The following is a 25,378-nucleotide window of genomic DNA, read 5'->3' as shown; positions in this document are numbered from 1 at the left end:
CTTCATACAATATCTCTTTACGAGCTCGGTAAGCTCTTAGAAGTTTGAGTTTCTCTTGGAAGTTCAGGCATCTGAAGATAACCTGCCGTGGTCTGGAATTGCTTTGCTCTAGGCCTCTTTCCGGACCTATACGATGGGCCCTCTCTACATCTATAGGCAATATATCTGGGTGTATGCCCAGCAGTTTGGGGAAGGTGAGCGCCGTGAATTCCAGCAGGCCTTTACCTTTGACGGATTCTGGGATGCCTACTATACGCAGGTTGTTGCGACGGCTCCTGTTTTCCAGGTCGTCAATGCGGTCTTGAAGTAGTTGTGATTTTTTTACCAGCTGTTTAATGGTGGTATCTGCTGTCGCTTGCCTGTCCTCCACATCCGAGATTCGAGTTTCTGCTGCAGTGATTCTGGATGCAAACTGACGCACCTCACAAGTTAATGTGTCTACTCCCGTCTGTAGGGAGTCCATTTTTGGGAGGAAAAATGACTTCAGTTCATGCAGTAGGGACTTATGATCTAGTCCTGGAGGGGCCATCTGATCAGCCGTGTCAGGGGAGTCAAAGTGAGTTTCCATGAGGTTCTTTTGTTGCTTTTTATTGTCTGAGTTTTTTGTTCTGTGTGACATTTCTGCCGGTTTGGGTGAGAGTTTGTAAAAGAATTTATCTACTTTCATCAATTCCCTTTATCCTTTTGGGGTTGGTTTTCCACAGTTGTGTCTTCCTTTTATGTATCAGTGGACTCCAGCAGTCTCAGTAAGGTTGGCATAGGGTAATTGTGCAAGTGCGTGAGGACTTAGTGGGGCAGGTATCACAGTGTGATGCAGTGGCAGCCTTATTTTCTCCGGTGGTTAGAATTGTGAGTGCTCTCTGCGGCTCTGCTACTGTTTTTAAATTGTTTGCCAATATTAGGTTGGGGAGACACTGTTAGTTGTAGTATAGGAAGGGTCTAAGGTCTCTTTGAGGTCCTGTGCTGCGTGCTTGTTGTTTGTGCCTGTTCTAAGGTGCTTAAGCTGGGTTTTGACCTCGTGGCACGCTGCTGCACTTTGTGAGTGGACTAGTTAGTTTTTGTAATGTCCGCTATGCCGGATTTTATTCCAGATTTGTTTAACAGTCAGTCAGAGGATGCCTGCATTATTATTATAGGGCAGACTGAGTATTACCGCAATGGTACCTTGATAGAATCTTAGCGTGGCACCGGTGTTCGCTATGTTCACCGGGAATTCCCTGTCTTTGCTCTTTCCAGCCTGGGTCAGGATAAACAATGCCCAGACCGGTGTCTCTGTGATGGAGCTGTATGTGTTTTAGGTGGATTACCTGATTCTGTTTGATGGGATTCCGATCAGGGCCACCGGCCTGCTGCGTAGGCAGCCAAAATGGCGTCTGCTCCAATTACTGTTCGGGAGCTCCCGGTCGCCAGATCCGATGGAGGGGGTCTGCACACTGCTGCTCAAAGTCGGCGAGGATGTGTACCTCCCGACAAACCTTAGGAGTGTGGGGCAAGGCGATAATTTAGGGTGGAATTATAGCTAAGTTGTTTCTGCTGCTCGGAGCTCTGTTCAGACGCAGCCGCTTCGTTAGCCCGCCTCGACAATATACAAGTTAAGAAATTTTAAAACCAATAAGTGCACCGAAGTGCTTACTAAATACACAAACGCGTTTCGGCTGTTAAATGCAGCCTTTTTCAATGTGGCGAGACAAGCCGAGGCCCGGGTGCCACCCCTTCTTATAGCGCATTACTACCGGTTCGCCAGCCAATCATAAGCGTAGGGCGAGAACCGCCCAGTGGAGCACCAATGACTACGTTACCAGTGTGGGCTTGTGCGTTATAGGCATCCTGATTGGTTTATACATCTGGCGGTGTCAGTAGCCAATACTTAACGTCTTAGAAATGCGCAATTCAATGTAAATATTAAGCTTACAGTATTGTGAGATATCCCCTGTTATTATTCAACCCTGAAATGTGATTGCAATCATCCCTTTCTTAGTGGAGAGTAAAGGTTCGGTATGTACGAGTTCACAATCAGCTAATGTGAAGGCGGAGTGTTATTTGTTCATCGGGTGTTTATTTTTCATTCTCACTTAAAAAAGAGAGAGAAGAAGAAAGTTTTCATCATCTGTCAGTGCAATCTGATTCAACATCGATCCTTTGTGTATATAAACTTCAGACCGCTACAATTAAAATTGTATAATTCTATTATGACAGCTAGCACTGTCATTCATAGATCAGAGCACCAATGACTACGTTGCAAGTGTAGGCTTATGCGATATAGACACTCTGATTGGTTTATACATCTGGCGATGTCAGTAACCAATACATAAGGTCTTAAAGATGCGCAATTCAATATAACTATTAGGCTTACAGTATTGCAAGATATTGCTTGTCATTATTCAACTCTGAAATGTTAGTGCAATTATCCCTTTCTTAGTGAAAGGCATAGGTTCGATGTTTACGAGCTTCCAATCAGCTTAATGTAAAAGCGGAGTGTATTTTGTACATCCGATGTTTATTTTTTATTCTCAATTAAAAAATGAAGAAGAGAATTTTCATCAGCCAAGGCAATCTGATTTAACATCGGCCCTATGTGTATATAAACTACAGATTGCTACGATTAAAAATGAATGATTCTATTGTGACAGCTGACACTGTTATTCATAGATCATAAGTGAGATAAGAGTTATACACTCTATTTATAAACATCAAATATTAATAGCTGATACATTGAAAGGACATAAGCATTCAAATAGCGGGTGAACAGCTATAATTAATGATAATAGGTATGAGCTCATTTACGATTCGACTTATTAATTAGTCAAAATCATAGGGAACCATATATCTTCCCATAAGTAAATATAACCCACTATTCACTAATCCATAAAGTATAATCTCATTAGTGAATACATATGTAAGCTCATATTGTAAGCACTTTTCATACAAATACACTGAGTCATAGGTAAATCTCATAATGCTGATGTGTTTGTCCATGGTCTTTAATGTGGTCATTATTACAAAATCAACTCAAATGATACCACCGAATTAGTATGAAAATACATATGTGTGGTATAACATTAGAACGATGTATATGGTTCATATATAATAAGATAGAAAAACCTAGGACCTATCTGATACGCATTATGTTTGAGAGGCGGTTGTGGTAGTGTTAAGTATGCTATGGGCGGCACAGAGACTATTATTCCATTCCATGTGTGTATCGATAACTTTTCACCAAACATTCAATCTTATATGTTATCTGATCCAGGAGCAAAAATTCTTCTTACAGATGTGATACAATTTCTATCACCTTCGTAGTAGAATTGAACTACCTTTAGAATTGCATATAAATATAAATTTTCATTTGTTAGACACTACTATAGAGTGGAAATATACTCAGATCCAATAAAGTATCATATGACATACAGAAAGACATCCAAAATTATGACCTTATAGAAATACCCAGTAATTATTGGCTTCATTCATTCCATGAGGGGTAACTGAGTTTAGCCTAAAGATCCAACCTGTTTCTTTTTGTAGCAAAACATTTTCAATATTACCACCTCTAATACCTGGTTTAACCCTTTCCAGGCCCCAGCACTTAAAAGAGGTGGTGTTGCCAGCGTGTTTCAACAGAAAATGTTTTGCCACACTTGTAATCTGTTTACCATCTTTTTGGTCTTTATCTGCATTACGTATGTTGCTTAAATGTTCAGTAATTCCGGTACGTAATTTGCGGGTAGTCATACCTGTGTAAATTAAATTACATGAACAAGAAAGGCAATAGATTACATTATCACTCTGACAGTTGATGTGTGTTTTGATTTTCCACTTTTTAGAAAACCTGTCAGTAATGCAATCTATTTTTGTCATATATTGACATGTTTTGCAGTGACCACACGGGGTGGAACCTTGGTGTATTGGCTTTTTATTTCTATTTCTGTCAAAGTGGCTTGTGGTGTCCATTAGGTTTCTACCTCGCCTAAAAGTTAAAGAAGGTCTTTCTGGTATTAGTTTTTTTAAACTCTCATCACTTTGTAATATATACCAGTATTTCTGGACAATAGAACTCACTTGATCACTCTGTTTATTGTAGGTCAATATAAATCTAATAATATTGGATTCTGAGTCACATTTTTTGTTAGGTTGAAGTAATTCCTGCCTATTTTTTTTAATGCTTTGTTGTAGGCTTTGGCTAATGATCTCCTAGAGTATCCTCTTTTTAATAATCTTTCTTTCAAATCCTGTGCTGTCTTTTTGAAAGAGGAGATGTCTGTGCAATTTCTCCTTATTCTCAGATATTCTCCATAGGGGAGGCTCTTTATTGTGGATGGGTGGTGATTACTTTTTGCGTGCAGGATGTTATTTGTTGCAGTAGCTTTTCTGTATGTTTCAGTCACCAATTTCTTTGAACCTATGCCTTTCACTAAGAAAGGGATAATTGCACTAACATTTCAGAGTTGAATAATGACAAGCAATATCTTGCAATACTGTAAGCCTAATAGTTATATTGAATTGCCCATCTTTAAGACCTTATGTATTGGTTACTGACATCGCCAGATGTATAAACCAATCAGAGTGTCTATAACGCATAAGCCTACACTTGCAACGTAGTCATTGGTGCTCTGATCTATGAATGACAGTGCCAGCTGTCATAATAGAATTATACAATTTTAATTGTAGCGGTCTGAAGTTTATATACACAAAGGATCGATGTTGAATCAGATTGCTCTGACAGATGATGAAAACTTTCTTCTTCTCTCTCTTTTTTAAATGAGAATGAAAAATAAACACCCGATGAACAAATAACACTCTGCCTTCACATTAGCTGATTGTAAACTCGTACATACCGAACCTTTACTCTCCACTAAGAAAGGGATGATTGCAATCACATTTCAGGGTTAAATAATAACAGGGGATATCTCGCAATACTGTAAGCTTAATATTTACATTGAATTGCGCATTTCTAAGATGTTAAGTATTGGCTACTGACACCGCCGGATGTATAAACCAATCAGGATGCCTATTACGCACAAGCCCACACTGGCAACGTAGTCATTGGTGCTCCACGGGGCGGTTCTCGCCCTACGCTTATGATTGTCTGGCGAACCGGTAGTAATGTGCTATAAGAAGGGGTGGCACCCGGGCCTCGGCTTGTCTCGCCACATTGAAAAAGGCTGCATTTAACAGCCGAAACGCGTTTGTGTATTTAGTAAGCACTTCGGTGCACTTATTGGTTTTAAAATTTCTTAACTTGTATCTTGTTCCTGTCACCTGAAGCCGAGGGAGCAGTTATCGGCCAGGAAACAGGGGGACAAGATGACTTTAGTTTAAGTTTATTAGGTACTATCTGTAAATAAGGTCTTGTTGTTAAATTTTATTTTTTAACTTTAACACAATAAAAATTCAATTTTTTAATCTTTACTTATAGTAGGAATGAGTGCTTACAAACCCCATTCTTGAGGTTCTCTGACCTTTATTTGTTTATCTTTTAATCTATGTAATTCGTATCTATCAAATGTATATTGCATCTATTGATCTATGTTATCTATGTATCTATCGATCAAATCTATCTATCTCGTGGCCGGACTGTTTTGTGACAGCCACTTGTGTTTCGGCAAATTTGAAGTAGGAGGACCGACTAAGCATCTTTTTCCATCTCCCGGTTCATAAAATCCATGCCATATACACTGCCCCCGATAGGGGGAGAAACAGGTATTAAACTGCTAAGAATAGTACTACTTAACACACCACTCATATCTGGTGGCACAATAGATTGCATGTGCAGTGCCCCAAATTTGAAGCGGGAGGACCGACCAAGCATCTTTTTCCATCTCCCGGTTCTGAAAATCCATGCCATATACACGTCCCCTGGCGCCGCAACTGCCTCTGGGAACCTTACCATGGGTCCCAGACCGCACGTCTTGTAATTCTCTGTCAGGGAAATTATATATCTACCAAATCTATCTATTTATCGAACGAATCCATCTAACTATCAATCGTATCTATCAAATATATATTGCATCTATTGATCTATGTAATTCGTATCTATCAAATGTATATTGCATCTTTTGATCTATGTAATTCGTATCTATCAAATGTATATTGCATCTATTGATCTATGTAATTCGTATCTATCAAATGTATATTGCATCTATTGATCTATGTAATTCGTATCTATCAAATGTATATTGCATCTTTTGATCCATGTAATTCGTATCTATCAAATGTATATTGCATCTTTTGATCTATGTAATTCGTATCTATCAAATGTATATTGCATCTTTTGATCTATGTTATTCGTATCGATCAAATGTATATTACATCTTTTGATCCATGTAATTCGTATCTATCAAATGTATATTGCATCTTTTGATCTATGTAATTTGTATCTATCAAATGTATATTGCATCTTTTGATCTATGTAATTCGTATCTATCAAATGTATATTGAATCTTTTGATCTATGTAATTCGTATCTATCAAATGTATATTGCATCTTTTGATCTATGGAATTCATATCTATCAAATGTATATTGCATCTTTTGATCTATGTTATTCGTATCGATCAAATGTATATTACATCTTTTGATCCATGTAATTCGTATCTATCAAATGTATATTGCATCTTTTGATCTATGTAATTTGTATCTATCAAATGTATATTGCATCTTTTGATCTATGTAATTCGTATCTATCAAATGTATATTGAATCTTTTGATCTATGTAATTCGTATCTATCAAATGTATATTGCATCTTTTGATCTATGGAATTCATATCTATCAAATGTATATTGCATCTTTTGATCTATGTAATTCGTATCTATCAAATGTATATTGCATCTATTGATCTATGTAATCTATGTATCTATCTATCTATCTATCTATCTATCAAATCTATCTATCTCGTGGCCGGACTGTTTTGTGACAGCCACTTGTGTTTTGGCCAAATTTGAAGTAGGAGGACCGACCAAGCATCTTTTTCCATCTCCCAGTTCCTAAACTCCATGCCATATACACCTCCCCCGATAGGGGGAGTAACAGGTATTAAACTGCTAAGAATAGTACTACTTAACACACCACTCATATCTGGTGTCACAATAGATTGCACGCGCAATGCCCCAAATTTGAAGCAGGAGGACCGACCAAGCATCTTTTTCCATCTCCCGGTTCCGAAAATTCATGCCATATACACGTCCCCTGGCGCCGCAACTGCCTCTGGGAACCTTACCATAGGTCCAAGACTGCACGTCTTGTAATTCTCTGTCTGGGAAATTATCTATCTATCAAATATATCTATTTATCTATCAAATCTATCTAACTATCAATCGTATCTATCAAATATATATTGCATCTATTGATCTATGTAATTCGTATATATCAAATGTATATTGCATCTATTGATCTATGTAAATCGTATCTATCAAATGTATATTGCATCTATTGATCTATGTAATTCGTATCTATCAAATGTATATTGCATCTATTGATCTATGTAATTCGTATCAATCAAATGTATATTACATCTATTGATCTATGTAATTCGTATCTATCAAATGTATATTGCATCTTTTGATCTATGTAATTCGTATCTATCAAATGTATATTGCATCTATTGATCTATGTAATTCGTATCTATCAAATGTATATTGCATCTATTGATCTATGTAATTCGTATCTATCAAATATATATTGCATCTATTGATCAATGTAATTCGTATCTATCAAATGTATATTGCATCTATTGATCTATGTAATTCGTATCTATCAAATGTATATTGCATCTATTGATCTATGTAATTTGTATCTATCATATGTATATTGCATCTATTGATCTATGTAATCTATGTATCTATCTATCTATCAAATCTATCTATCTGGTGGTTGTGCAAATGGACTGTCACTGTCAAGCGGGCTTAACCCTTACACTACCTGATCGATACAACATCATACCTGATGTTTTAAAGCACGTTATTCCAAACAATTTAGGATGGTTAGGTGATTTAGGCCCTTTATGGCTTAAAACTAGACTCTGCATCAACTATGTAATTTTCCGTGGGAGTTTTGCCATGGATCCCCCTCCGGCATGCCACAGTCCATGTGTTAGTCCCCTTGAAACAACTTTTCCATCACTATTGTGGCCAGAAAGAGTCCCTGTGGGTTTTAAAGTTCGCCTGCCTATTGAAGTCAATGGCGGTTCGCCGGTTCGCGAACAGTTGCGGAAGTTCGAGTCCGCCATTCGCAAACCGAAATTTTTAGGTTCGTGACATCACTAGTAGTAAGACAAAAAGCGCACAGCTCTTAATGGATAACCCCAAGGAAGAAATCAAACAGCTACATGCTCAATATTGTTCCACACATAACCCTTCAACTCTTCAAACACTGAACTCCAAAAGGGCAGATTTAGATAAGCTACTATCTCTAGAGGCTACTAGATCCCTAAAACTGATAGACACTCAATACTTCATTGATGCTAACAAGCCAGACAAAATGTTGGCCAACAGAGTTAAGGATTTGACTAGACTAATGACAGTCACTCAATTGCAAAAACCTGACGGAGCCACTACTAACCACCTGCAGACTATTGTGGATACATTTGCTTCATATTACCAAACCCTCTATGCCCTTCCTCGAAATGAAAATAACCCTCAACACGGATCTAACACTCTGGACTTTCTACAAACATATAGGCTACCTAAACTAGACTCTGACGACTTAGGCCTCGCTTCCATTGAGTCGTAATTTGGTTTGCGTGCACTCGCAAACCGATAAATATGCTGTCGGAAGCAATATCGTTTATCAACTGTTTCCAATGGCTCGTTATACCTCAATATCGGCAGCCAGACTTCGGCTGCCGAAAAGATCTTCGCGTCCCATAGAAAGTAATAGAAGCCGTTAATCGCTAAATTATACCAGGTTTCCAATGAAAGCGCTAACCGTTAATACACTGTCGGAGGCTGTCGATACATTGAGAAATATTACACCCAGCTCAACTAGGTGTAAAGGAGGAAAAAAGAGCTTTTTGAGGCCTGTTTCTCCTTGAAATTGCAAATTACAAAAAAATTATGAGTGTTTCAATGTACAAATAACATTATAAATGCTACATTTATTGGTCCTATGTATAGGAATATTTGCACCCATGTTGTCATAGAAATATCAATATGTATGTGCATATAAAAATATATGCAAGCACCACAATTATGGAACGACCTCCCGCAGACTTTCAAACCTTCCCCATGCCTAATATCCTTTAAGAGATCCCTCTCTACATATCTCAAAACAGAATGCACCTGTCATTGTTGATTATATATTTCCTACCTGTTCTATGTTAAATTTTTGTGCATATATCGTGTTATTGTTTTTATTTTATTGTACCCATTGTATCAATGCAATGTTTTGTGTACCCAGGACATACTTGAAAACGAGAGAAATCTCAATGTATCTTTCCTGGTAAAATATTTTATAAATAAATAAAATATCTACCAATTCAAAATGAAACCTTTGCCCAGGGATGCTATATATAATCTCAATACATATAGAAATATAATTTTATCTAATAATAATCTTCTACATGTATATATGTATGATAATTGTATATATATATTTGACCTATATAAATCATATAATTTTAATAATTACTTTTAACTGTTATGATAAAGGCTGATATATTTAAATAGAAAAATATAATAATTACATTCAGTGTCTTTGAATTTCCGATATGTAACTACATATATGTTGAAATTATAGTTCATATCAAAAATAAAAGTCATGAGTAAGTACAGTATATACTTACAAACTGTTCATTAAATTAAGGATTAGATGAGATGAAGATAAGCCCTCCCCCCCATGTTATTCATTGCAATCACCAGTTTCACATATGTTAACAAGCAACACACAGCTATACAAAAACACCACACCTAGCCTAACCTCAGAACAGATATTTCAAAATGCAGGGTGAGAGAGAAGCTGACAATGCTGAAGTTAGACGGCGTAGGCCTGACATCCCCAGAGTGAGGCTGGATATAGAAACCCTGAATGAGCAGCAGGTGTTTGAAAGCTTCAGGCTCACCAGGGAGAAAATATATCAGTTATATGCCCTGTTGCAAGATAGGCTGGAAAGCCAGGGCTATTCAAGCAGGGCTGTCCCTGGAATGACCAAACTACTAGGGGCACTTCATTTTTTGGCTTCTGGATCCTTTCAGGTGACAGGGGGCATTGTAACTGGGGTGCATAAGTCCACTCTTTCTAAGCATCTTTCAAAAGTTATTGATGGACTTTATGATAATTGCAGAAAATTTCTTTTTTCCCCCACATTACTCAGAGGTTGGCGTGATGTTAAGAGGGACTTTTTTCTTTTAGGTGGCATACCCAATGTCCTTGGGGCCATTGACTGCACTCATATTGGCCTAAGACCCCCTGTGCGCAGGGGGATAATATTTAGAAATCGGAAACACTTCCACTCCTTAAATGTGCAGATCATATGTGATGCAAACATGCGTATATTAAATGTTGTGGCAGGGTTCCCAGGAAGTAGCCATGATGCCTCCATCCTCAGGAATTCTGGTGTGTGGAGATTGTTTGAGACAAATCAAATGTCTGAAGGACATCTCCTCGGTAAGTGTTTATGTATATATTATGATGCCTTCATGTGTTCAATATTTTGACATTTTATTGTTTCATTGCTTTATAATCCTTTATGTATGTGTCTAAGGGGGTGAAATTGATTAAATAAATAAATTGTTAATCATTTAAAAGATATATATTAACTATGTCATAGTAAGACATATGCATAACATTATTTTATGTCATACATTGCTTTATTGAAAGATGTGTGTTTATATATCTATCTATATATATATATATATATATATATATATATATATATATATATATATATATATATACTGTATATCTTTGCATTCATATTTCAGCTGATTCTGCATATCCTCTTAAAAAATGGATTTGAACACCATTGAAAGAGAACCAGGTTGTTGGGCCTGCTGAATTAAGGTAAAATATATTTATTTTCTGCTCTTGTGTGTCAGAAATATTGATTGTGCCTTGCAAAATGCTCACTATAATCTGTAGAAAAGTAGGACCAGTACACACTTAATAGGAATGTCCCTTTAAATCACTCTTGGGTGAATGTAGGTGCAAACCTGGAGGACCTCCCTTTCCAAAGTCCCAGTAAATGTAATGAAATAGAACACACAGGTAGCACTCTATGTGGAGCAACAGCACCTTTATTGAGCAACGTTTCGGGGCTCCTGCCCCTTTATTAAGCTATATATCTGTGTTTGTGCACATACATGTGTTGCTTGATTATCTTGTGTGTGTGTGTGTGTGTGTATGTATATATATATATATATATATATATATATATATATATCACAGACATAACAATGTTGTACTGAGTGCCTTTAAAGGGACAGTCAAAATCCAAATCATCTATTATCAGTGAAGCATTTATAAATCTCTCTGCTTGAATATAAATATATTTATATATATAAAAAGGTTTAGAGATGTATAAGATCAAACCAGGTGTTACGGTATAACACTGGCATAAAAGGGCAGAGGCACAGGCAGCATACAGTAAATTTCCCCACTCCCCCCAAACATGAGTCAAAGCTCCATGGTGAGGGTCCAACAGGTATCAGCAGAATGACTAGTTTATTTAAAAGCAGCTCACATATTTATACACCCTGGCTTCAGGTTACAGAGGGCATTGGTTAAACAGTAAAGCAAACATATGAACAATGCATCAAACCTCTAAGAATTGTCTATTCACAGGTAAAACAGATTAACATATTAAGTACTCAGACAATCTGATGTTGGGCAGTCTAGTTAACATAATCACACAAAACACAATCAGTTTACCCAGACAGACTCCTGAGACACAATCAGATCTGAAACATACATAGAATACATCTTATTACAGAATATAGGAACAGTTCTTATTAGCTATAAAGTCTTTTATGCCCACTTGGCTTATAGAGTCACAATTGCTCCCACAAGGGGCACTCACACCCTGTACCCATCCTGTATTTATGGATACAGGGTGACATAGACATAAGACAGAGTTAGGAAAGTACATGGGGTGTCCAGCATATACAATTCCATATTTCCATGCAGTCTCTGGGTATCCTTAAGCCCATGTACCTCCAGCCCAAAGAATGTTCCATAACAGGCCCTCCAATGTACAGTGGTGAGATTGGTTTCGTCACATCTCTCCCCTTTTCCAAACAGACTAACAGGGTATCTGACCTCCTGCTGGTCAGTGCCCTGGTTAGTCCAGCAACCCACCCTTAAAACACAATTAGTAGTACAGCCCACCCACAATAAATGGTTACTACACCTGAGTACGGGGAAAACTTGTCCATGTCCAGGTGCCTCACCACAGCTGTGTGGGGGACTGGCACGCTGAATTGGTGGGTTGCGAGGTGGGCAGAGACCAGCTGTACTCTGCCCGGGTGCCAGCACTACCATGGAAGTAGCCTGGTGGGAGCCTGGTTGCTGGAGGGGGAGACCGACTGTCTCCCCTTTGGATACATAGCTGTGCTGCTGGAGGGGGAGACCAATCGTCTCCCCTTTGGCTAAACAGCCCTGTTGCTGGGGGACAAGACCAACTGTCCCTACCCCCTGTGCTGTAAGTGCAGAGACCACGGTCCCATCTGCACGGTTGTGGGGCTTACTGTCTACCCCTGGTGCGTTAAGCTGCCGCTGGGGAGAGGGGGTAACAAGCTCCTCTCCCATACATACTTCCAGCCGCTGGGGAATGGAGACTGGGCTCCCAATCCACTGCATCTCACTCTGCTGATGGGGGACAGAACCAACTGTCTCTGCCCCCTGTAACTCAGCCTGCCGCTGGAGAATGGAGTCTGGGCTCCCAATTCCCTGCATATTCCTCTGCTGCTGGGGGACAGGACCAACTGTCTCTGCCCCCTGTAACTCAGCCTGCCGCTGGGGAATGGAGTCTGGGCTCCCAATTCCCTGCAATTCACTCTGCTGCTGGGGGACAGGACCAGCTGTCTCTGCCCCCTGTAACTCAGCCTGCCGCTGGAGAATGGAGTCTGGGCTCCCAATTCCCTGCAATTCACTCTGCTGCTGGGGGACAGGACCAACTGTCTCTGCCCCCTGTAACTCAGCCTGCCGCTGGGGAATGGAGTCTAGGCTCCCAATTCCCTGCAATTCACTCTGCTGCTGGGGGACAGGACCAACTGTCTCTGCCCCCTGTAACTCAGCCTGCCGCTGGGGAATGGAGTCTGGGCTCCCAATTCCCTGCAGGACCAGTGGAGAGACCTCGGTCCCATCTCCCCCGGCCACCTGGGGTCCTTCCCAGTAAATCTCCACAATATCTTCCCAGCTGAATGGGTCTGGATCTGGGTCTTTCACCTTGCTGTCCTGCTGAGCCTTCCCAATGGAGTGGAAGAGATCTCTGTAGTCCTGCTCCAGTTCCCACTCCAGGGCTGCTAAGTGAGCCAGGTCTTGCTCTACCTCATGGGGGTCAGCCCAGTCATGCCCAGCCTCCCTCTCATAGAAAATGTCCTGAAGTCTGGTCTGCGCAGGGCTCCCAAAGTCAGGCTCTGCAAAGGACTCCCACAACAAGCCAGGACCATCAAACTCCTCTCCCTCTGGCCTGTCATGCTCAGCTGTCCAGGGTATATACTGTGCCATATACCACCAGAGCGCCTGGTAGGCATCCTCCAGCCATAGCTCCTGCCATACCCGGTGCTCTAGTTCCTTCACCCATTCCTCCAGGGGTTGCTCTCCCAGGAAGGGCATCCGCAGGGCCACTTGCTTCTGCAACCGCTGCTCTTCACTGGGGAGACTCTTACCCTGCTGGTATTGTACATTATCCAGGGCCTGGTACCAGATGCCTTTCCTTAATGCATCCCGGCCATCCAAGTCCTCCTCCTCGTATAAAACTGCTGGTTCCATTCTGTTGCTTTTAGGGTCGCTGTACTGGGACATGCGTTGCCCCCAACTTGTAAATCCAGGGAATGGTGTCTCCTGTAGCTGTCCTTCTGGTTGTGGGAACAATCCCGTCGCTTGCCACCAATTGTTACGGTATAACACTGGCATAAAAGGGCAGAGGCACAGGCAGCATACAGTAAATGTCCCCACTCCCTCCCCCCAAACATGAGTCAAAGCTCCATGGTGAGGGTCCAACAGGTATCAGCAGAATGACTAGTTTATTTAAAAGCAGCTCACATATTTATACACCCTGGCTTCAGGTTACAGAGGGCATTGGTTAAACAGTAAAGCAAACATATGAACAATAGTGATGTCGCGAACCTAAAATTGAATTCAATAGGCAGGCGAACTTTAAAACCTACAAGGACTCTTTCTGGCCACAATAGTGATGGAAAAGTTGTTTCAAGGGTACTAACACCTGGACTGTTGCATGCTGGAGGGGGATCCCTGGCAAAACTCCAATGGAAAATTACATAGTTGATGCAGAGTCTGCTTTTAAGCCATAATGGGTCTAAATCAACTAACATTCCCAAAGTGGCTGTCTCAAAACATCCCGGACAGAAGATAGATTGATAGTGATAGATAGGATAGATAGATATACATAGATTGATAGTTAGATCGAATCGATAGAAGAGAAATAGATAGATTTGTTAGATATATAATTACCCTAATAAATTCTAATAATCAAACATGCGTTCTTGGACCCAACTAGCTTGTGTCAATTAGTACTTTTCTTAGCACTTTAATCCCTGTTCCCCCCCTATCGGGGGAGTTCTATATGGCCTGCCAGATTACCCTTAAAAATTATAATAATAAGACATGTGGTCTGCTACCTATTTTAACGAGGTTGTGTTTTAAGTACTACCATTCTTAGCACTTTAATCTCTTTAACTCCCCCTATTTGGTGAGGTCTATACGGCCTGGATGATTACCCATACAAAATATAATAATAAGACATCTGCTCTTGGTCTGCGACCCATGGTAACTATGTTGTGTTAATTAGTAATGTCCTTCGCATTTTAATAGCTGTTACTCATACTCACCCTATCGGTGGAGGTCTATATGGCCTGCATGATTACCCTTACAAAATATAACAACCAAACATATGCTCTGGGACCCATGGTAAGTAGGTTGTGTTAAGTAGTACTGTTCTTTGCATTTTCATACCTGTTACAACACCAAATGGTGGCAGGTCTATCTGGCCTTCATGATTAGCTGCACCCAAACCCAAAAAAAAGCCGAGTGGTCTTAGACTAACACCCATGGCTAACTCAGTTGTTTCAATTAGTACTATTCTTAGCACTTTCATCCCTGTTACGGGCGGTCTACATGTCCATCATGATTAGCCGAACAAAATCCTACAATCCAACCTTTGCTCAGTCTTCATAGGCCCTTCATTGTCTGTATTTTGATAGTACAGTTCTTATTATTTTTATAGCTGATACAACACCGAATGGTGGCAGCTCTATATGGCCTGCATGATTAGCCGCACCCAATACAAAAATAAATCCAAGCGGTCTTGGATTAACACCCATGGCTAACTCTGTTGTTTCAAGTTCTACTATTCTTAGCTCTTTCATCTCATCATCCCTGTTACTTCCAGGACTCTCGGTGGTGGTGGTCTACATGGCCATCATGATTAGCCTAACCAAATACTACAATCCAACCTTGGCTCAGTCTTCCTAAGGCCCTTCATTGGCTGTATTTTGGTAGGACTGTTCTTATTAGTTTAATAGCTGATACGACACCGAATGTTGTCAGCTCTATATGTCCTGCATGAATAGCCGCACCCAAAGCCAAAAAAAAGCCAAGCGGTTTTGCACTAACACCCATGGCTAACTCTGTTGTTTCAAGTTCTACTATTCTTAGCTCTTTCATCTCATCATCCCTGTTACTTCCAGGACTCTCGTGGTGGTGGTCTACATGGCCATCATGATAAGCCTAACCAAATACTACAATCCAACCTTGGCTCAGTCTTCCTAAGGCCCTTCATTGGCTGTATTTTGGTAGTACTATTCTTATTAGTTTAATAGCTGATACGACACCGAATGTTGTCAGCTCTATATGTCCTGCATGAATAGCCGCACCCAAAGCCCAAAAAAAGCCAAGCGGTTTTGCACTAACACCCATGGCTAACTCTGTTGTTTCAAGTTCTACTATTCTTAGCTCTTTCATCTCATCATCCCTGTTACTTCCAGGACTCTCGGTGGTGGTGGTCTACATGGCCATCATGATTAGCCTAACCAAATACTACAATCCAACCTTGGCTCAGTCTTCCTAAGGCCCTTCATTGGCTGTATCTTGGTAGTACTGTTCTTATTAGTTTAATAGCTGATACGACACCGAATGTTGTCAGCTCTATATGGCCTGCATGAATAGCCGCACCCAAAGCCAAAAAAAAGCCAAGCGGTTTTGCACTAACACCCATGGCTAACTCTGTTGTTTCAAGTTCTACTATTCTTAGCTCTTTCATCTCATCATCCCTGTTACTTCCAGGATTCTCGGTGGTGGTGGTCTACATGGCCATCATGATTAGCCTAACCAAATACTACAATCCAACCTTGGCTCAGTCTTCCTAAGGCCCTTCATTGGCTGTATTTTGGCAGTACTGTCATCCTTTTGAATAATAGATTACAGGAAAGGCATTGATTTTAGAATCCCAGAGATCATTTATATGACCCGTGAAATAAAAAAAAAATTCATTTGATACCCGTTACACAATTATTTATCCTCAGGCCTTTTTAATACGAGGGTCCCGGAGCCTCAAACGAAACAACAGCATGAAAGAGGACATATGTCATCCTTTTGAATAATAGATTACAGGAAAGGCATTGATTTTAGAAACCCACAGATCATTATTTGCAACCGTGAAATTAGAAAAAAACATTGATTACACACCCGTCACACTTATTTATGCTCAGGCCTTTTTAATACGAGGGTCCCGGAGCCTGAACCGAAACAACAGCATGAAAGAGGAGATATGTCATCCTTTTGAATAAAAGATTACAGTAAAGGCATTGATTTTAGAAACCCACAGATCATTATTTGCAACCGTGAAATTAGAAAAAAACATTGATTACACACCCGTGACACTTATTTATGCTCAGGCCTTTTTAATACGAGGGTCCCGGAGCCTGAACCGAAACAACAGTATGAAAGAGGAGATATGTCATCCTTTTGAATAAAAGATTACAGTAAAGGCATTGATTTTAGAAACCCACAGATCATTATTTGCAACCGTGAAATTAGAAAAAAAACATTGATTACACACCCGTGACACTTATTTATGCTCAGGCCTTTTTAATACGAGGGTCCCGGAGCCTCAACCGAAAAAACACCATGAAAGAGGAGATATGTCATCCTTTGGAATAAAAGATTACAGGAAAGGCATTGATTTTAGAAACCCACAGATCATTATTTGCAACCGTGAAATTAGAAAAAAAACATTGATTACACACCCGTGACACTTATTTATGCTCAGGCCTTTTTAATACGAGGGTCCCGGAGCCTCAACCGAAAAAACACCATGAAAGAGGAGATATGTCATCCTTTGGAATAAAAGATTACAGGAAAGGCATTGATTTTAGAAACCCACAGATCATTATTTGCAACCGTGAAATTAGAAAAAAACATTGATTACACACCCGTGACACTTATTTATGCTCAGGCCTTTTTAATACGAGGATCCCGGAGCCTGAACCTAAACAACAGCATGAAAGAGGAGATATGTCATCCTTTTGAATAAAAGATTCCAGGAAAGGCATTGATTTTAGAAACCCACAGATCATTATTTGCAACCGTGAAATTAGAAAAAAACATTGATTACACACCCGTGACACTTATTTATGCTCAGGCCTTTTTAATACGAGGGTCCCGGAGCCTCAACCGAAAAAACAGCATGAAAGAGGCGATATGTCATCCTTTGGAATAAAAGATTACAGGAAAGGCATTGATTTTAGAAACCCACAGATCATTATTTGCAACTGTGAAATTAGAAAAAAAAATTGATTACACACCCGTGACACTTATTTATGCTCAGGCCTTTTTAATACGAGGGTCCCGGAGCATGAACCGAAACAACAGCATGAAAGAGGAGATATGTCATCCTTTTGAATAAAAGATTACAGGAAAGGCATTGATTTTAGAAACCCACAGATCATTATTTGCAACCGTGAAATTAGAAAAAAACATTGATTACACACCCGTGACACTTATTTATGCTCAGGCCTTTTTAATACGAGGGTCCCGGAGCCTGAACCGAAACAACAGCATGAAAGAGGAGATATGTCATCCTTTTGAGTAAAAGATTACAGGAAAGGCATTGATTTTAGAAACCCACAGATCATTATTTGCAACCGTGAAATTAGAAAAAAACATTGATTACACACCCGTGACACTTATTTATGCTCAGGCCTTTTTAATACGAGGGTCCCGGAGCCTCAACCGAAACAACAGCATGAAAGAGGAGATATGTCATCCTTTTGAATAAAAGATTACAGGAAAGGCATTGATTTTAGATACCCACAGATCATTATTTGCAACCGTGAAATTAGAAAAAAACATTGATTACACACCCGTGACACTTATTTATTCTCAGGCCTTTTTAATACGAGGGTCCCGGAGCCTCAACTGAAACAACAGCATGAAAGAGGATATATGTCATCCTTTTGAATAAAAGATTACAGGAAAGGTATTGATTTTAGAAACCCACAGATCATTATTTGCAACCGTGAAATTAGAAAAAAACATTGATTACACACCCGTGACACTTATTTATGCTCAGGCCTTTTTAATACGAGGGTCCCGGAGCCTCAACCGAAAAAACAGCAAGAAAGAGGAGATATGTCATCCTTTTGAATAAAAGATTACAGGAAAGGCATTGATTTTAGAAACCCACAGATCATTATTTGCAACCGTGAAATTAGAAAAAAAAATTGATTACACACCCGTGACACTTATTTATGCTCAGGCCTTTTTAATACGAGGGTCCCGGAGCCTCAACCAAAACAACAGCATGAAAGAGGAGATATGTCATCCTTTTGAATAAAAGATTACAGGAAAGGCATTGATTTTAGAAACCCACAGATCATTATTTGCAACCGTGAAATTAGAAAAAAACATTGATTACACACCCGTGACACTTATTTATGCTCAGGCCTTTTTAATACGAGGGTCTCGGAGCCTCAACCGAAACAAAAGCATGAAAGAGGAGATATGTCATCCTTTTGAACAAAAGATTACAGGAAAGGCATTGATTTTAGAAACCCACAGATCATTATTTGCAACCGTGAAATTAGAAAAAAACATTGATTACACACCCGTGACACTTATTTATGCTCAGGCCTTTTTAATACAAGGGTCCCGGAGCCTCAACCAAAACAACAGCATGAAAGAGGAGATATGTCATCCTTTTGAATAAAAGATTACAGGAAAGGCATTGATTTTAGAAACCCACAGATCATTATTTGCAACCGTGAAATTAGAAAAAAACATTGATTACACACCCGTGACACTTATTTATGCTCAGGCCTTTTTAATACGAGGGTCCCGGAGCCTCAACCGAAACAACAGCATGAAAGAGGAGATATGTCATCCTTTTGAATAAAAGATTACAGGAAAGGCATTGATTTTAGAAACCCACAGATCATTATTTGCAACCGTGAAATTAGAAAAAAACATTGATTACACACCCGTGACACTTATTTATGCTCAGGCCTTTTTAATACGAGGGTCCCGGAGCCTCAACCGAAACAACAGCATGAAAGAGGAGATATGTCATCCTTTTGAATAAAAGATTACAGGAAAGGCATTGATTTTAGAAACCCACACATCATTATTTGCAACCGTGAAATTAGAAAAAAACATTGATTACACACCCGTGACACTTATTTATGCTCAGGCCTTTTTAATACGAGGGTCCCGGAGCCTCAACCGAAACAACAGCATGAAAGAGGAGATATGTCATCCTTTTGAATAAAAGATTACAGGAAAGGCATTGATTTTAGAAACCCACAGATCATTATTTGCAACCGTGAAATTAGAAAAAAACATTGATTACACACCCGTGACACTTATTTATGCTCAGGCCTTTTTAATACGAGGGTCCCGGAGCCTCAACCGAAACAAAAGCATGAAAGAGGAGATATGTCATCCTTTTGAATAAAAGATTACAGGAAAGGCATTGATTTTAGAAACCCACAGATCATTATTTGCAACCATGAAATTAGAAAAAAACATTGATTACACACCCGTGACACTTATTTATGCTCAGGCCTTTTTAATACGAGGGTCCCGGAGCCTCAACCGAAACAACAGCATGAAAGAGGAGATATGTCATCCTTTTGAATAAAAGATTACAGGAAAGGCATTGATTTTAGAAACCCACAGATCATTATTTGCAACCGTGAAATTAGAAAAAAACATTGATTACACACCCGTGACACTTATTTATGCTCAGGCCTTTTTAATACGAGGGTCCCGGAGCCTCAACCGAAACAACAGCATGAAAGAGGAGATATGTCATCCTTTTGAATAAAAGATTACAGGAAAGGCATTGATTTTAGAAACCCACAGATCATTATTTGCAACCGTGAAATTAGAAAAAAACATTGATTACACACCCGTGACACTTATTTATGCTCAGGCCTTTTTAATACGAGGGTCCCGGAGCCTCAACCGAAACAACAGCATGAAAGAGGAGATATGTCATCCTTTTGAATAAAAGATTACAGGAAAGGCAGTGATTTTAGAAACCCACAGATCATTATTTGCAACCGTGAAATTAGAAAAAAACATTGATTACACACCCGTGACACTTATTTATGCTCAGGCCTTTTTAATACGAGGGTCCCGGAGCCTCAACTGAAAAAACAGCATGAAAGAGGAGATATGTCATCCTTTTGAATAAAAGATTACAGGAAAGGCATTGATTTTAGATACCCACAGATCATTATTTGCAACCGTGAAATTAGAAAAAAAAATTGATTACACACCCGTGACACTTATTTATGCTCAGGCCTTTTTAATACGAGGGTCCCGGAGCCTCAACCGAAACAACAGCATGAAAGAGGAGATATGTCATCGTTTTGAATAAAAGATTACAGGAAAGGCATTGATTTTAGAAACCCACAGATCATTATTTGCAACCGTGAAATTAGAAAAAAACATTGATTACACACCCGTGACACTTATTTATGCTCAGGCCTTTTTAATACGAGGGTCCCAGAGCCTCAACCGAAACAACAGCATGAAAGAGGAGATATGTCATCCTTTTGAATAAAAGATTACAGGAAAGGCATTGATTTTAGAAACCCAAAGATCATTATTTGCAACCGTGAAATTAGAAAAAAACATTGATTACACACCCGTGACACTTATTTATACTCAGGCCTTTTTAATACGAGGGTCCCGGAGCCTCAACCGAAACAACAGCATGAAAGAGGAGATATGTCATCCTTTTGAATAAAAGATTACAGGAAAGGCATTGATTTTAGAAATACTGAGATAATTACTTGCAACCGGGAAATAAAAAAAAACATTGAACAGACACCCAGTACACTTTATTATCCATAGGCCTTTTCAGCAGAGGCTCCAGGACCCTCAACAAAAACAAGAGCAGGGAGCTGGTCATTGGAGTACAATGGAGTGTGACAATAATAATCTGAAGGTGAAGATTGCATAGTTGTGGCATTTTAATTTTGTTATCGTGGGAACTTAGTACTTGCAATGACCTTGCTCTGGTGAATCCATATCGCAAATGTGTTATTTAAGGCACTGTTTGTCTATTTTTTTGAATATCAGCATTTGGTAAATGAAGCTCAACTTAAGGCTGGTGAGAAACGACCTTTCTTCTGGCTGTTTGCAAATGTTGTGGCTCTGGACAAACATGTGAATAAGGGGCCATCAGCCATATTCTGCAGGCAACCCCTTTGATGATTGACGATAAACATGTGTCACCTGCAAGCAGAGCTCGTTACTTCTGTCTAAATCATCTTCCTGGTATGGACAGGCCACTGTTTCCCACAGCAAGTACAAATTTTGAAATACAAGATTGTCTTGAGTATGGTAGGAAACCAAAGTTTATTTAATTCTGTACTATCTATCACCACAAAAAATGAACTTCTTGAAGCAACAAAAATGCCAGCAATTTCATGTGCTTATGGATGACAAGGACGTCATGTCCTTTGGTGCACAGAGATGGAGACGATTTTTGCCCTACCTGTACACTACCCAGATGTCTCAAACATCACCAGAAACACAATACAGCCACTCTTGTGAAGTTCCTGGAGTGTTCCGGTAGCCATCTCTTTGCGCTCCTAAAGGAATACTTTATCAGTGTTTTTATATACATCCGACAACAGCTTCGGAGACTGTGGTGACGCACATGTTATTTACTGTTGTTCCAGCTGTGGCAATATCAATTGGCATGAAAAAGTTAGGATTTGTGGGTTGGGGAGCCTATAGCTGTTGCGGTAGGACGTGTGTTTGAGGAGCTCCAGGTCTTACAAGTTACTTTGGAGTTACTTTTCAACCTTAATTTAATTTTCTTTTTGGGATTCATAGTCACACTTTCTGGGGCTATCCAAGAGGAGCCTGGTAAAAGCAGTAGTAGTCACCCCTTATATCAACGGGTACCGAGACCTGTTTTTTGCCTTTCCAATATTGCGCCGTACCCAAAAATAATCCTGATTAAAAAAAATAAAAATAAAATTTGGACTAGTGACGCACATTTTATGCACGCTGTGGCAATTGCAATTTGCAATAAAAATAATCTGCTAACAACAACCACTACCTATGACCACACCTGACTCCTGAAGTCATTCTTCAGTTATTAAGTCAAGTTAAATAAAAAAAATTTTTTTTTTTAAGCTCAGCAGAGGCTCCAGGACCCTCGACAAAACCAGCAGAAGGAAAGAGGACATATGGCATCCTTTTGAAAAAATGATTATAGGAAAGGCATTGATTTCAGAAACACAGAGATCATTAGTTGCAAACGGTCGGTAAATAGAAAAAAACATTGATTAGACACCCAGTACACTTATTTTTCATTAGGCCTTTTTAATAAGATTAAGAGGCTCCCGGAGCCTCAACAGAAACAACAGCATTAAAAAGTACATATGGCATCCTTGTGAATAATAGATTACAGGAAAGGCATTGATTTTAGAAACCCGTGGATAATTTTTTGCAACCATGAAATCTAAAAAAACATAGATTAGACACCCAGTACACTTCTTTATCCTTAGGCCTTTTAAGCATAGGCTCCAGGACCCTCAACAAAACCAGCAGCAGGAAAGAGGACATATGGCATACTTTTGTAAATTAGATTACAGGAAAGGCATTGATTTTAGAAACACAGAGATCATTTATATGACCCGTGAAATAGAAAAAAAAAATGATTGGACACCCAGTACACTTCTTTATCCTTAGTCCTTTTTAATACGAGGGCCCGGAGCCTCAACAGAAACAACAGCATGAAAGAGGACATATGTCATCCTTTTGAATAATAGATTACAGGAAAGGCATTGATTTTAGAATCCCACAGATCATTTATATGACCCGTGAAATATAAAAAAACATTGATTAGACACCCAGTACACTTATTTATCCATAGGCCTTTTTAGCAGAGGCTCCAGGACCCTCAACAAAAACAAGAGCAGGGAGGTGGGCATAGGAGTACAATGGAGTGTGACAATAATAATGTGAAGGGGAAGATTGCGGAGTTGTGTCATTTTAATTTTGTTATTGTGGGAAATACTAGCAATGACCTTGCTCTGGTGAATCCATATCGCAAATGTGTTTTTTAAGGCACTGTTTGTCTATTTATTGAATATCAGCATTTGGTAATTGAAGCTCAACTTAAGGCTGGTGAGAACCGACCTCTCTTCTGGCTGTTTGCAAATGTTGTTGCTCTGGACAAACATGTGAATAAGGGGCCATCAGCCATATTCTGCACGCAACCCCTTTGATGATTGACGATAAACATGTGTCACCTGCAAGCAGAGCCCGTTACTTCTGTCTAAATCATCTTCCTGCTATGGACAGCCCACTGTTTCCCACAGCAAGTCCGAAGCTTGAACTACAAGATTGTCTTGAGTATGGTAGGAAACCAAAGTTTATTTAATTCTGTACTATCACCACAAAAACTGAACTTCTTGAAGCAACGAAAATGCCAGCAATTTCATGTGCTTATGGATGACAAGGACGTCCTGTCCTGTGGTGCACAGAGATGGAGAGGATTTTTGCCCTCCCTGTACACTACCCAGATGTCTACAACATCACCAGAAACACAAGACAGACACTTTTCTGAAGTTCCTGGAGTGTTCCGGTAGCCATCTCTTTGCGCCCCAAAAGGAATTCTTTATTGTTGTTTTTGTATACATCCGACAATAGATTTGGAGACTGTGGTGACGCACATGTTAGTTACTGTTATTCCAGCTGTGGCAATATCAATTGGCATTAAAAAGGTAAGATTTGGGTGGGCGGAGCCTATACCTGTTGCGGTAGGACGTGTGTTTGAGGAGCTCCAGGTCTTACAATTTACTTAGGAGTAATTTTTCAACCTTAATTGAATTTTCTTTTTGGGATTCATACTCACACTTTCTGGGGCTATCCAAGAGGAGCCTGGTAAAAGCACTAGTAGTCACCCCTTATATCAACGGGTACCGAGACCTGTTTTTTGCCTTTCCAATATTGCGCCGTACCCCAAACTAATCCTGAATGAAAAAAAAAAAATTAAAATTTGGACAGGCTGCAAGGCAGGAGGAAAGTGCTATTCAATGGCACCAGCAAACTGACGATTCAAATCACAGCAACTATTACCAAACATTTTAATTTTTAATTATTAGAATACTGTCACAACAAATATGATTGGTGTAAATATTTATTAAGTAGGCCTGGCACACAGGCTTGGAAGGCTGTAGAAAAGTGCAATTCAAAGGCACGAGCAAACTGAGGGTTAAGATCATCAACAATAAAGATTTTTTTAATTGTAATTAGTAACTATACTGTGACAAAAAATTTGGATTGGTTTAAATAGTTGGCAAGACGGCCTGGCACAAAAGGATGGCAGGCAGGAGGGAGATGCAATTCAAGGACACTAGGAGACTGATTACTGACAGTCTAAACAGTGATGATTGACAATTTTTGCAATACTGTTAACAGAAATATGATTGCTGACAACAATTGGCTAGGTGGGCCTGGCTCACAGCAGGCTGCAAGGCAGGAGGAAAGTGCTATTTAATGGCACCAGCAAACTGAGGATTCAAATCACAGCAACTATTACCAAAAATTTTAATTTTTAATTATTAGAATACTGTCACAACAAATATGATTGGTGTAAATATTTTTTAAGTAGGCCTGGCACACAGGCTTGGAAGGCTGTAGAAAAGTGAAATTCAAAAGCACGAGCAAACTGAGGATTAAGA

Source organism: Bombina bombina, chromosome 2, assembly GCF_027579735.1.
Source record: "Bombina bombina isolate aBomBom1 chromosome 2, aBomBom1.pri, whole genome shotgun sequence".
NCBI classification, from domain to species: Eukaryota; Metazoa; Chordata; class Amphibia; order Anura; family Bombinatoridae; genus Bombina; species Bombina bombina.
This window is presented reverse-complemented; position numbering follows the sequence as displayed.